Genomic DNA, 13,183 nt, shown 5'->3' with positions numbered 1-13,183 from the left:
CAAACTTTATTTACAGAGCGAAACAGCTGATCGTGTTTCTGAACAGGCTGATGTTTCTATGTCCACGGAGACGCCAGACGCACGACCTGCACTTCTGCCACCGTCCGTCCTGTTTCCTGTGAGGTTTGTTCTGTCACGACACACAGCTTCTATTACTCAGTTTCTCGTACAAAAAACATGTCAGTTGCATCGAGTGAACTTGTCACATCCAGAGTTAATCTGTGTTCAGAGCAGAGACACTTTCAAAGTGTAAAGACACAAGAGGAGACAGAGACGCCGAGGCTAAAGTGAAAAAAAGCACAGCACAGTCAGACAGCCGATGTCCAAATATATATATATATATATATATATATATATATATATATATATATATATATATATCAAACATTTTAGATCAAACTCCACATTCAGTCCGTGAGGAGCGAGAGTCTTAAGTTGTTGAATCCAGACGTGTCTCTTTTTGACAGGAGCATTTCTAGATTCTCTCCTCTAGGGGGCAGCACCACAGAGTGACGTCATCAGTGGAGCCAGGAGCCTAAACTGGGGAAGCGGCAGGACAGGGCCGCACCTGACGATGTCGTCTTGAGCAGCGTGAGTGAAAACGCTGCACCAAAATCTGAAAAAACTTTTCAAAAGGAAATTACTCGACTTCATCTTCAGTTAAACTCGTCTTATAATGAGTCGCCGTGGAAACAGATGGACTCAGCACAAGAGCTCCTCCCAAACTCAACTCTACTGACAATATTCCACAGAAAAATGTTTGGACATGAGCTCACAAATATCTCATCACCAACAAGCAAAGAGAAATCTACAAACTTCTCCATCTCTGTTCCACTAAACAATCATCTGAGAAGAACAACGGACACAAACTGAAACATGAAACCACCTCTAACTTCTTCTGGACCTGCCCAGACTCTGAGTGTTTCTGGAAAGAATTCATAAAACATAAACACAACTTCTGATTTCATTTGACCCTTTTCTTATAAACATGTTTGGTTTTTGTAGTGTCCATCGGACGAAAAGTGGTTTCATTGCAAATCTACGCCCTTGAAGTTTTCACTTTTCCGTCCTCGTTCTGAATCCTGAAACTTTTGTTGAAGAAAAGTCTCTTATATCTGAGTTTCACGTGACGTCACAGGGCGACGTTTGTCAGCGCAAAATCAGATCAGAGGGCAGGAAGTGAACTGACTGGAGGAAAACGCCGATGTGTTGTGTCGTTTACAGCTGTGCCAATCGTTCTGACCCAGAGAAGGAAAAGCGATTTTTTTTTAGAGAATCGAATATAGTCGAACACAAAGGTCAGAAATGGGAAAAGCCGACAGAACAACGCCGTAAAAAGTGGATTATAAATAGGGCTGTGCAAAAATATCGGAGTATCGATATATCGTACTGTTTAATGTGATGTAACAGTATCGATATCGTGGGCTGCTGTATCGATATATCGCGTATTGAGTATTTTTGGTGTATTTTACTAAATTATTTTGTTCCAGCTACAGTTTTGTTGCTTGTTTAGTGGAAGGAAACTCATTCACACAGTAAAAAGGTTTGTTAAAATGAAAATGAAGAACATTTGACTTTATTTGAGTCGACTCCACCAACGGAATAAGTGTTTTTCTAAATTCAAGCGACATTCGATTTCATTTCTTATTTTAAGGGTTGTTGTTTTTCTTTTTTTAAGTGTAGCATGTTGTTGTCTTCAGATTTTAAGTACAAAAAAACATATTCCGCTGATGGATAATTTAACTTGTCAAGTGGAATTTACTCAAATTATGGTAAAATTTTCTTAATTCAAGTCATCTTAACTTGGCTAGATTTTATTTTTTGCAGTGCATGCGACACATTTGACATTTTCACTGTTTTGAGGATTAAAAATTTTTAGTTTCATATTCACTCTGCACAAGAAGAAGTGGTTTAACAAAGACTTTTAGTATCACAGACATGATTTAGCCTTTATTTTTATTGAACCGTATCGAATCGATTTGAAATATATCATATCGAATCGAAAGTGCACTGTATCGAGATATGTATCGTATCGTGGCCTGTGTATCGAGGTATGTATCGTATCGGCAACTTCTTAATGATACCAGCCCTAATTACAAACCTGTTTGTGGTCGGGAGGAGCAGAATTCACTGATGCTCGTGTCTGCGGTGACACTTCAACAAAGGTTTGTTACAAAGATCAATAGTTTTTTGTGGTTTATCTAAACATAAACGAATCATTAACGACGAACGACGTTTGTTGACATTAAATAGTTCAGATCGAGGTCACTGCCGATACACTGCAGTTTTACACATAACGTCTATACACATAAAATAAGAGAAACACTCACCCCGGCCAAGACCAAAACCATAATCATCATTTACACCAGGAGAGTTAAACTCATTTTGTTCCGGGGGTCGTGTCCAACGACTTTGATCCAAAGTGTCCGGATCAGAAAACTCATGTCATATAAACCCCAAAAATAACAATAAGTTCAAATATTTGTGCAGAGAAACACAAATCTATTACAGAAATCTTTTTTAATTGATGAACTCTTTCTTTTACAAAATATTATAATATTATGAACAAACCTGAAACTTTAAGAAAAACAATTTCAACACAAAGTTTGAAACATGAACTTGTCTGTAAACAGGAATAAGTCCATTTTTGTTGTAAAATCCTGCACTCGGCTCCACTTTTCTCATGTTGGACATTTTTCTGATGAGGGTGTCACGGTCAACAGTCAAAACGATCGTCCTTTAAGAGCGTTTGGAAAGAGACAAGTCTTCATTTGTGCTGCTCTGGTGGGAGGGGCCACGTACAGAGACGCTGGAGACGCTGCTGTGATAAACACCACAGAAAATTAACACCATTTTAATAGAAAATATCATTAAAATATTTGAGTAGAAAATCAGCCGAGGGCCAGATTAAAGGTCTTGGAGGGCCGGATCTGGACCCCGGGCCGCATGTTCGACACCTGTGATTTGCACCGAGGTTGAGGATCCATCCACTGACAAAAAAAGTTCTATGCCTCCAAACTTTTGTACTTCTTCATCTGTTGTCTGGTGTAGAACGACGTCTGAAGAGTTAAATAGTTGGTGATCTCCTCTGCCTCGATTGTCGGCAAATCTTTTACTTCGGTCGAAAATTCTCTCATTTTCAATAAGATCAGGGTCACGTCCAATATATTTGTCGACTAACTGCTCGTACTTTTGCCTCGTTACTGCCTCTAAATCCTGACAATAAGAACTCTTCTCCATATCCGTGTTCTCCAGAGTCGTGTTTGTTTGTCGTGTTTGTTTGTCGTGTTCGTCTTCACTTCCTGCCCTCCACCTAAAATTCGCGCGTCATCGTGATCACGTGACTCAAACCCTCCTATTTTTGGATTAACACAAAGCTACAAGCTGTTACTACCTTAAAAACAAAACAAAAATACATATTCTGAAAGGTAATTTAAAGCAGCTGCACTCCGGTACAGTTATATTTTCATTTTGCGGTGTTCAAAGTACAAGTACATTTCTAAAATTTCATCAACACTTGTAGGTTCTTGATTGTGTAATTCTGGTTTGAACCGCACCGTATTAATGAGAAAAATAGAAAGTTGAGTTCTCGCGGTGCGTGCGATTTTTCCATCTCTAATTAGACGTAAGTGAATGCAAAACAAACCAAAAATCAAGTTGTTTGTAATTATATGTCACTTTTTTTCTCCGTGATATAATGCGACTGTGCGCAGCAGGTTTCCAAGTGTCAAACTCAACTAATTATGAGAAATGCCTGAATAAACCGGACGTTTTAACTAAACAGCCCACAGGTGGCGCCGCTGGATTTCTTTACATGTTATTTTACGTTATTTAAAGGTTTGATATTGAGCAAAACCGACTCTGGTGATGCTTTTTACTCCTCACAAAAAGACTTTTAGAGAATTTGGAAGTTTCCTGGAGGCTGGTTGGCCCCAGTTTGACCTGTAAAAGAATCGTTAATATTTACAAAACTAAAACAGGCCGGGACTGAGACCAGGACTGAGACCGGGACTGAGACTGAGACCCGGGACTGAGACTGAGACAGGACCGGGAGAGACCAGGGACTGAGACCGGACCAGGACTGAGACCAGGACTGAGACCGGACTGAGACCAGGACTGAGACCGGGACCGAGACCAGGACCGAGACCGGGACTGAGACCGGATCTGAGACCAGGACCGGACCAGGACTGAGACCGGACTGAGACCAGAACCGACCGGAGAGACCGGGACTGAGACTGGACTGGGACTGAGACCAGGACCGAGACCGGATCTGAGACCAGGACCGAGACCGGATCTGAGACCAGGACTGAGACCGGGTCTGAGACCAGGACCAGGACCCGACCAGACCGGACTGAGACCGGATCTGAGACCAGGACCACGACCAGGACTGAGACCGGATCTGAGACCAGGACCAGGACCAGACCAGGACTGAGACAGGATCTGAGACCAGGACACACCAGGACTGAGACCGGGTCTGAGACCAGACCAGACCGGGACTGACACCGGACTGGACCAGGACCAGGACCAGGACTGAGACCAGGGACCTGAGACCAGGACCAGGACCGGGACTGAGGGTCTGAGACCAGGACCAGACCAGGACTGAGACCAGGAACTGAGACCGGGACTGAGACTGTCTGAGACCAGGACCAGGTGACGGACTGAGCCCAGGACTGTTGACTGTTTGAACCGGGACCAGGACTGGCTCGTTTGTTGGAGTTTCGGTCTCAAAAATCTGTCTCGTTTCCCACGGCAACAGTGAGCGTCTCCTCCATGTTGAATAAAAGTTCACGTGTGTCTCAGTTTTATGCGTCACTGTCAGAACACGGCCCCTGATTGGTCGATGTGAAGCGAATATTCACAGAAAGTTCAAAATGTTCAACTTCTGCAAATTTTGCGAGTCCCTCCCTTTTGGGAATTTGCAAAATGTGAGATTTATTGGGACAAACAGGACGACGTTTCAGCTCGAGGTCTTGATCAGAGCTCAGGTCGACCAGGAACAGTGCACGAAACAACATCACTCAAAACAACATCACTCAAAATACTAGAACTCAAAATACTATTGTCTTTGTGTTTTGAAAGACGTTGTTTAGGTGCACTGCAAACGCCGCAACAAATACAAAAGCCACAACACATTAAAAAGACACAACACATTAAAAAGACACAACACATTAAAAAGCCACAACACAAATGCAAATGTCACAACACATTAAAAAGCCACAACACATTAAAAAGCCACAACACAAATGCAAAAGTCACAACACATTAAAAAGCCACAACACATTAAAAAGCCACAACACATTAAAAAGCCACAACACTTTAAAAAGCCACAACACAAATGCAAAAGTCACAACACATTAAAAAGCCACAACACATTAAAAAGCCACAACACTTTAAAAAGCCACAACACAAATGCAAAAGCCACAACACATTAAAAAGCCACACACACACATTAAAAAGCCACAACACAAATGCAAAAGTCACAACACATTAAAAAGCCACAACACATTAAAAAGCCACAACACATTAAAAAGCCACAACACATTAAAAAGTCACAACACAAATGCAAAAGCCACAACACATTAAAATGCCACAACACATTAAAAAGTCACAACACAAATGCAAAAGCCACAACACATTAAAATGCCACAACACATTAAAAAGTCACAACACATTAAAAAAACACAACACAAATGCAAAAGCCACAACACATTAAAAAGCCACAACACAAATGCAAAAGTCACAACACATTAAAAAGCCACAACACATTAAAAAGCCACAACACAAATGCAAAAGTCACAACACATTAAAAAGTCACAACACATTAAAAAGCCACAACACATTAAAAAGTCACAACACATTAAAAAGTCACAACACATTAAAAAGCCACAACACATTAAAATGCCACAACACATTAAAAAGTCACAACACATTAAAAAGCCACAACACAAATGCAAAAGCCACAACACATTAAAATGCCACAACACATTAAAAAGCCACAACACATTAAAAAGCCACAACACATTAAAAGGTCACAACACATTAAAAAGCCACAACACATTAAAAAGCCACAACACAAATGCAAAAGCCACAACACATTAAAAAGTCACAACACATTAAAAAGCCACAACACTTTAAAAAGTCACAACACAAATGCAAAAGTCACAACAGATTAAAAAGCCACAACACATTAAAAAGCCACAACACATTAAAAAGGCACAACACAAATGCAAAAGTCACAACACAAATGCAAAAGTCACAACACATTAAAAAGCCACAACACAAATGCAAAAGTCACAACACATTAAAAAGTCACAATAAAAGTAACACTTCTCCTTCTTTTACACCTTTTGTTTGATGGATATTTGCAAATTCAGGGTTGAAATGATCCAAATGATTCTAGTCGAGATGTGTGGAGTTTAGACCTGGTTTAGACCTGGTTTAGTCCTGTTTTAGACCTGGTTTAGTCCTGGTTTCGTCCTGGTTTAGTCCTGGTTTCGTCCTGGTTTAGTCCTGGTTTAGTCCTGTTTTAGACCTGGTTTAGTCCTGGTTTAGACCTGGTTTAGACCTGGTTTAGTCCTAGTTTAGACCTGGTTTAGTCCTGGTTTCTTCCTAGTTTAGTCCTGGTTTAGTCCTGGTTTAGACTTGGTTTAGACCTGGTTTAGACCTGGTTTAGTCCTGGTTTAGTCCTGGTTTATACTTGGTTTAGACCTGGTTTAGACCTGGTTTAGTCCTAGTTTAGTCCTGGTTTAGTCCTGGTTTGAACCTGGTTTAGACCTGGTTTAGTCCTGGTTTAGTCCTGGTTTAGATTTGGTTTAGACCTGGTTTAGACCTGGTTTAGTTCTGGTTTAGTCCTGGTTTAGTCCTGGTTTAGTTTAGACCTGGTTTAGACCTGGTTTAGTTCTGGTTTAGTCCTGGTTTAGTCCTGGTTTAGACCTGGTTTACCTGGTTAGTCCCCTGGTTTAGTCCTGGTTTAGTCCTGGTTTAGTCCTGGTTTAGACCTGGTTTAGACCTGGTTTAGACCTGGTTAGACCTGGTTTAGGAGGAAACATCATTAGAACATTAGTATCGTGGGTCGTTTAAAAACCCGGAGGAGTGTTTTTTTGGTGATTAGCACCAGACGACATCGAGACGTGGGACGAGTCGTTCACAGTCTGAAGACCTGGACGTCCTCACTGCTCAGGACACGTGAAGGGAAACATCTCCTGTCGGCCTCGTCAAACCTCCGCGCGCCGCAGCAGCTTGGGACCATTAAGTCTCCGGCTCCGGGCCAAACCCCCGACCGCCCCTCACCCCCTCCCCGCCCCCTCTGCCCTCACCCCCCCCCCGTCCCCCGTCCCGCCCCGTCTGCCCTCACCCCCCGTCCCCGCCCCCTCTGCCCCTCACCTCGACTCACCCGCCGCCAAACACAAAGAAACGCTGGAATTCTATTGTTCAAACGTCAAACTGAACTATTCACACTCTGCAGCTGATGTCATCAAAGGTCCTCTGGGGTTGGGATGCTAAAGTAAAGCACTGCTCTGTCTGGAACTCTGGACTTTTTAAACCTTGTAAGGACTTCGTTTTGTTGTTACACAGGGAGTCCTGCTGGGTCTGGTGGACCCATTGCACTTTGGGGCTTTTACATCATCATATTTAAACCCTTTTTTGTTAAAATTCTCAGCAGATGCTTAATTCATCTCATTTGGAAGTAGTATTAACAACTTATTGTTAAATTTGCTCCCTTTACCTTTGTTAAATTACATTTATGAATAAAAAGGCCACTCGTTTTTGTAAAGGTTACACCAGTGGTGCTCAATACGTCCATCTCGATCTACCAGTCGATGGCCAAGGTCGTGTGGGTAGATCGCCGTGTCTCGTCTCGGACTCGTGTTTGGACTCGGTCTTGTCTCTCACTCGAGGTTTGACACTCAACAAGTGTGATCATATTTCATTCCGGCCGCTGCTGTTGGTAATAAACTTGTAGCGGGTGCAGGAGCGTGTGGGGCGTCTCAGTGCAGCCTGTGCGCTCATTTGAAACCCGCGGAGACTCTACGGCGCATCACAACACACACACGCTCCTATGCAGGCTCGTCTGCGACAGCGTGTGCCCTCGTGTACAGCGTGCATCACAGGGCAGGTTCAACTTCCTAACATCTACCTGTCCACTGCCTCACGTCAGCACGCCGCCCCTCGCCTTTTCACGCTCTTCGCCTCCTTCTGCGTACAGCCAACACAAGCCCCTCCCACAGTGCGGCTGATTAGAAGAACAAGACCAAACGTGAAGCAAAAACCAGTCTAAATTGTGTTCCAGTGTCGGCACAAAGCAGGTCTACAGCATAGAGCGGATCTACAGAACAGACCTACTGCCACATTTGGCTGAAGTTTGTCTAACAAAAGTGACAAATGCATCTGTGTTTGTCACGATGTGTGTTTGGTTTGGTAAATGTGCAGAGGCTGGTAAATATCACTGCAAAACCACAAAGAATGAAACTCCAGTTTGGGAACTTTAAAAAAACAGGTTTAAAAATCTTCCTTCACTTTTTTCACAGTTTTGTGTAAAGTGTCAGAGGAAGTTCTCTTAAAGAAGAGGTTCTCAAACTGTGGGGGAGGGTCCAAAAAAGGGCCACAGAGTGTTTCAGTGCAGTTTGTTTGACTTTGTATTAAGTAGATCTTTATGACTTGGTCATTTTTAAGTAGGTCACATGATGAAAAAGTGTGAGCACCTCTGGTTTAGGGTTATTAAAATAGAACAAAATCAATTATTTTTTGTATAATTTTTCTGAAGTTAAAAGCTGAAAATGGGTCCCACAGACCTGAAGACCTTACAAGGGTTAAACACAATCAGACCAGAACGAACGGAGCTGGAACTTCAACAGACGAGACGATCTGGGCATCGTGTTGTTTTCTGTGGCCTGGACCAATCAGAGCGCGGCGTGGAGCGTTTGGACCAATCAGAGCGCGGCGTGGAGCGTTTGGACCAATCAGAGTGCGGCGTGGAGCGTTTGGACCAATCAGAGTGCGGCGTGGAGCGTTTGGACCAATCAGAGTGCGGCGTGGAGCGTTTGGACCAATCAGAGTGCGGCGTGGAGCGTTCGGACCAATCAGAGCGCGGCGTGGAGCGTTTGGACCAATCAGAGCGCGGCGTGGAGCGTTGGACCAATCAGAGTGCGGCGTGGAGCGTTTGGACCAATCAATCAGACAAAGCAAATTTTTAGGTTGTGTTGTGGTCCAGAGAGCACTGATCGAGACCAAGACCAGTCCAAGACCACAGGGTCCCAAGACCAGAACAAGACCAAGACCTCAGAGGGACGAGACAAGAGACCACCAGAGACCACAAGAACCATCTTTTTAATTATCGACATTTATTTATATTTTACAGTTATTTATATATAAATATAAATATGTTTTTAGTTTTTTTAAATCTATCCCAGTTTTATCACTCGTCGAGTGTCACACCTCAAGTCCGAGACAAGAACAAGTTCAAATACGGTCGAGTCCAGAACAAGACCAAGACCGCAAAAAACCAAGACCAGGACTAAACCAGGACTGAACCAGGACTAAACCAGGACTAAAGGACCAGGACTGACCAGGACTAAACCAGGACTAAACCAGGACTAAACGAACCAGGACTAAACCAGGACTAAACCAGGACCCAGGACTAAACCAGGACTGGACTAAACCAGGACTAAAGGACTAACCAGGACTAAACCAGGACTAAACCAGGACTAAACCAGGACTAAACCAGGACTAAACCAGGACTAACCAGGACTAAACCAGGACTGAAACCAGGACTGGGACTAAACCAGGACTAAACCAGGAACCCAGGACTGAACCAGGACTAAAAGGACTAAACCAGGACTTAAACCAGGACTAAACAGGACTAAACCAGGACTAAACCAGGACTAAACCAGGACTAAACCAGGACTAAACCAGGACCAGGACTAAACCAGGACTAAACCAGGACGACTTTATCACAGGACAAATGGACTCCCACGTTTTCCGACAATCGAAGTGTGTGCATCGTGTTTCCATGGTAACTGTTGAACATTCCATTACAGCGACACATGTAGAACACCCCCCACGTGACGTCAGTGTAAATAAACTGTGCGTGAGTGTGTTTGGCTGTCGCTCCCTCCGCCTCGTTCTCCCCAGACTTTTGGAGTTTTATCATTTTAATTAACCAAATTATTCCCGAACACTTCACACCAGACGCTTTGTTTATTTGGAGCCCGTTCGTTTCTCACCGTCAGGACTCGACGGCGCTCGTGATCATTATCGTATTAGCGTTTGCAGGGGCCCGGGGCGAGCGGAGCGAAGCCGCGCAGACCGAGCGGAGCCGGTGTCAGCGATTAGCGGCGTGCGGCTAAACGAGGTGCTAATTCGCTAAAGGCCCCGTATTAAACATCATTACCGCGTCCTCGCTAATCCCGCGATGAGGGGCTCCGAGGGGCTCCCAGGGGCCCCGCGCTCGACCGGGACGAGGACGCGCTGAAGACCAGGGCCAGGACCGTTCGAACGCGGAAGAAACAACAAAAACAAATGAACAAAACCAGCTCCAAATTAGACGTTTCCCAGTTTCACCCACACGAGGCCAAAACCCAAATATTCACACGCGTCAATAGAGTTTAAAGTCCTGGTTTAGTTCTGGTTTAGTTCTGGTTTTAGACATAATTTAGACCTGGTTTAGACCAAGTTTAGTCCTGGTTTAGTCCTGGTTTTAGTCCTGGTTTTAGTCCTGGTTTAGTCCTGGTTTAGTCCTGGTTTAGTTCTGGTTTAACCTGGTTTAGGGTGGTTTAGACCTGGTTTAGTTTGGGTTTAGTTCTGGTTTAGTCCTGGTTTTAGTCCTGGTTTAGTTCTGGTTTAGTCCTGGTTTAGTCCTGGTTTAGACCTGGTTTAGTGGTTTGGGTTTAGTCCTGGTTTAGTCCTGGTTTAGACCTGGTTTAGTCCTGGTTTAGACCTGGTTTAGACCTGGTTTAGACCTGGTTTACCTGGTTTAGTCCTGGTTTAGTCCTGTTTTAGTCCTGGTTTAGTCTGGTTTAGTCCTGGTTTAGTTAGTCCTGGTTTTAGTCCTGGTTTAGACCTCGGTTTAGACCTGGTTTAGTCCTGGTTTAGTCCTGGTTTTAGTCCTGGTTTAGACCTGGTTTAGTCCTGGTTTAGACCTGGTTTTGTCCTGGTTTAGACCTGGTTTAGACCTGGTTTAGTCCTGGTTTAGTCCTGGTTTAGTCCTGGTTTTAGGTTTAGTCCTGGTTTAGTCCTGGTTTAGTCCTGGTTTACCTGGTTTAGTCCTGGTTTAGACCTGGTTTAGACCTGGTTTAGACCTGGTTTAGAGACCTGGTTTTAGTCCTGGTTTAGACCTCCTGGTTTAGACCTGGTTTAGTCCTGGTTTAGACCTGGTTTAGTCCTGGTTTAGTCCTGGTTTAGTCCTGGTTTAGTCCTGGTTTAGTCCTGGTTTAGTCCTGGTTTAGACCTGGTTTAGTCCTGGTTTAGTCTGGTTTTAGACCTGGTTTAGACCTGGTTTAGAGTCCTGGTTTAGTCCTGGTTTAGTCCTGGTTTTAGACCTGGTTTAGACCTGGTTTAGACCTGGTTTAGTCCTGGTTTAGTCCTGGTTTAGTCCTGGTTTTAGACCTGGTTTAGACCTGGTTTAGTCCTGGTTTAGTCCTGGTTTAGTCCTGGTTTAGTCCTGGTTTAGACCTGGTTTAGTTGGTTTTAGTCCTGGTTTAGTCCTGGTTTAGTCCTGGTTTAGTCCTGGTTTTAGTCCTGGTTTAGTCCTGGTTTAGTCCTGGTTTAGACCTGGTTTAGTCCTGGTTTAGTCCTGGTTTTAGTCCTGGTTTAGTCCTGGTTTAGTCCTGGTTTAGTCCTGGTTTAGTCCTGGTTTAGTCCTGGTTTAGACCTGGTTTAGACCTGGTTTAGTCCTGTTTTAGTTGGTTTAGTCCTGGTTTAGTCCTGGTTTAGACCTGGTTTAGTCCTGGTTTAGTAGTCCTGGTTTAGTCCTGGTTTAGTCCTGGTTTAGTCCTGGTTTAGACCTGGTTTAGACCTGCCTGGTTTAGACCTGGTTTAGTCCTGGTTTAGTCCTGGTTTAGTTTCTAGTATTTTTCTCTCACTCTGTTTACTTTGGGTTTGAGGTAAAATGTCACATAACTTAAAAGGTCAAATATTTTCACAAATAAAATATAAAATGAATAACTGTGGTGTTCTGACACATCTTAAATAATTGAACAAATCACATAATAATTTTCTCACTTATTAAAATGAAAACAAATATACTGACATTATCCTCAGTTCCACATATCTTTTTCTTTTTTTGATGTTCACTCTGAAACCCAGAGGAGTGTTCCTGGATCAATCACAGGTGACACACGAGTAACTTCTCCCACGAGCGCCGCAAAACCACAGCTGAAGAAAAAACACTCGTTAGTTTAAAGGTTGTATGGAGGATTTTTTTTTGTTTCAAATTGTCAATGAAAGTTTAAAATACCATTACAGAGACGCAGCAGCTTTGTAATTATAATGACCAAAAAAAAAAAGAATGAAAATCTATCAACTGTGGACGTGTTGAGGCCAGATAAACATCAGCCAATAGAAAACGAGGCTCCCTCATTTTCTATTGGCTGTTAGGTTGTCAATCAAACTCCCTAGTGTAACTGACCCGTCGGCGCGCGGGGATTATGTGGTTTATGCAGCGGTTCTTAGAGGCTTTTTCAAACTGTAGTTTCCTCACATTTCGCACAAAGTTTGTCGCGACGGCGGACGAGAATCCACGACCAGTTCACCGCAAAAGAAAGTCGGTTTTTGAGGTCGCTGAAAGAAGAAGAGAAGGAGAAAAGGAGCGAAGACAAACTGAGGTGATTCTTGGAGATTCCTTCCAGCGATGGTGCGACTGAAACAGACGAAGGGTCTAAAAACTGACGCGTCGGTCGATAAATTACCTCTAGACAGGAAACTTCAACAGTGATTCTGAACGAGCACGAGGACGGTCGCTGTATTTCTCTTCCCTTAAAAAAAATCCTCTATACAACCTTTAACACTAAGAGTAAAAGAACAAAGGTCAGGAGATCGACGTCAGCTCCTGGAATATCAACTACCACGTGATTTTTTTGGTCCTATTTTCAGGTGAATTGCCACGTTTACAGGATTATTCGGAATTAAACTGAATTCCGAAGTAAGTGTTTGGTTTATTCCGATTCTAATTTCTTCCTGGATCATG

Source organism: Boleophthalmus pectinirostris, unplaced genomic scaffold, assembly GCF_026225935.1.
Source record: "Boleophthalmus pectinirostris isolate CB_2022bp ecotype Guang Dong unplaced genomic scaffold, ASM2622593v1 HiC_scaffold_1, whole genome shotgun sequence".
In the NCBI taxonomy this organism is placed as follows: domain Eukaryota; kingdom Metazoa; phylum Chordata; class Actinopteri; order Gobiiformes; family Gobiidae; genus Boleophthalmus; species Boleophthalmus pectinirostris.
This window is presented reverse-complemented; position numbering follows the sequence as displayed.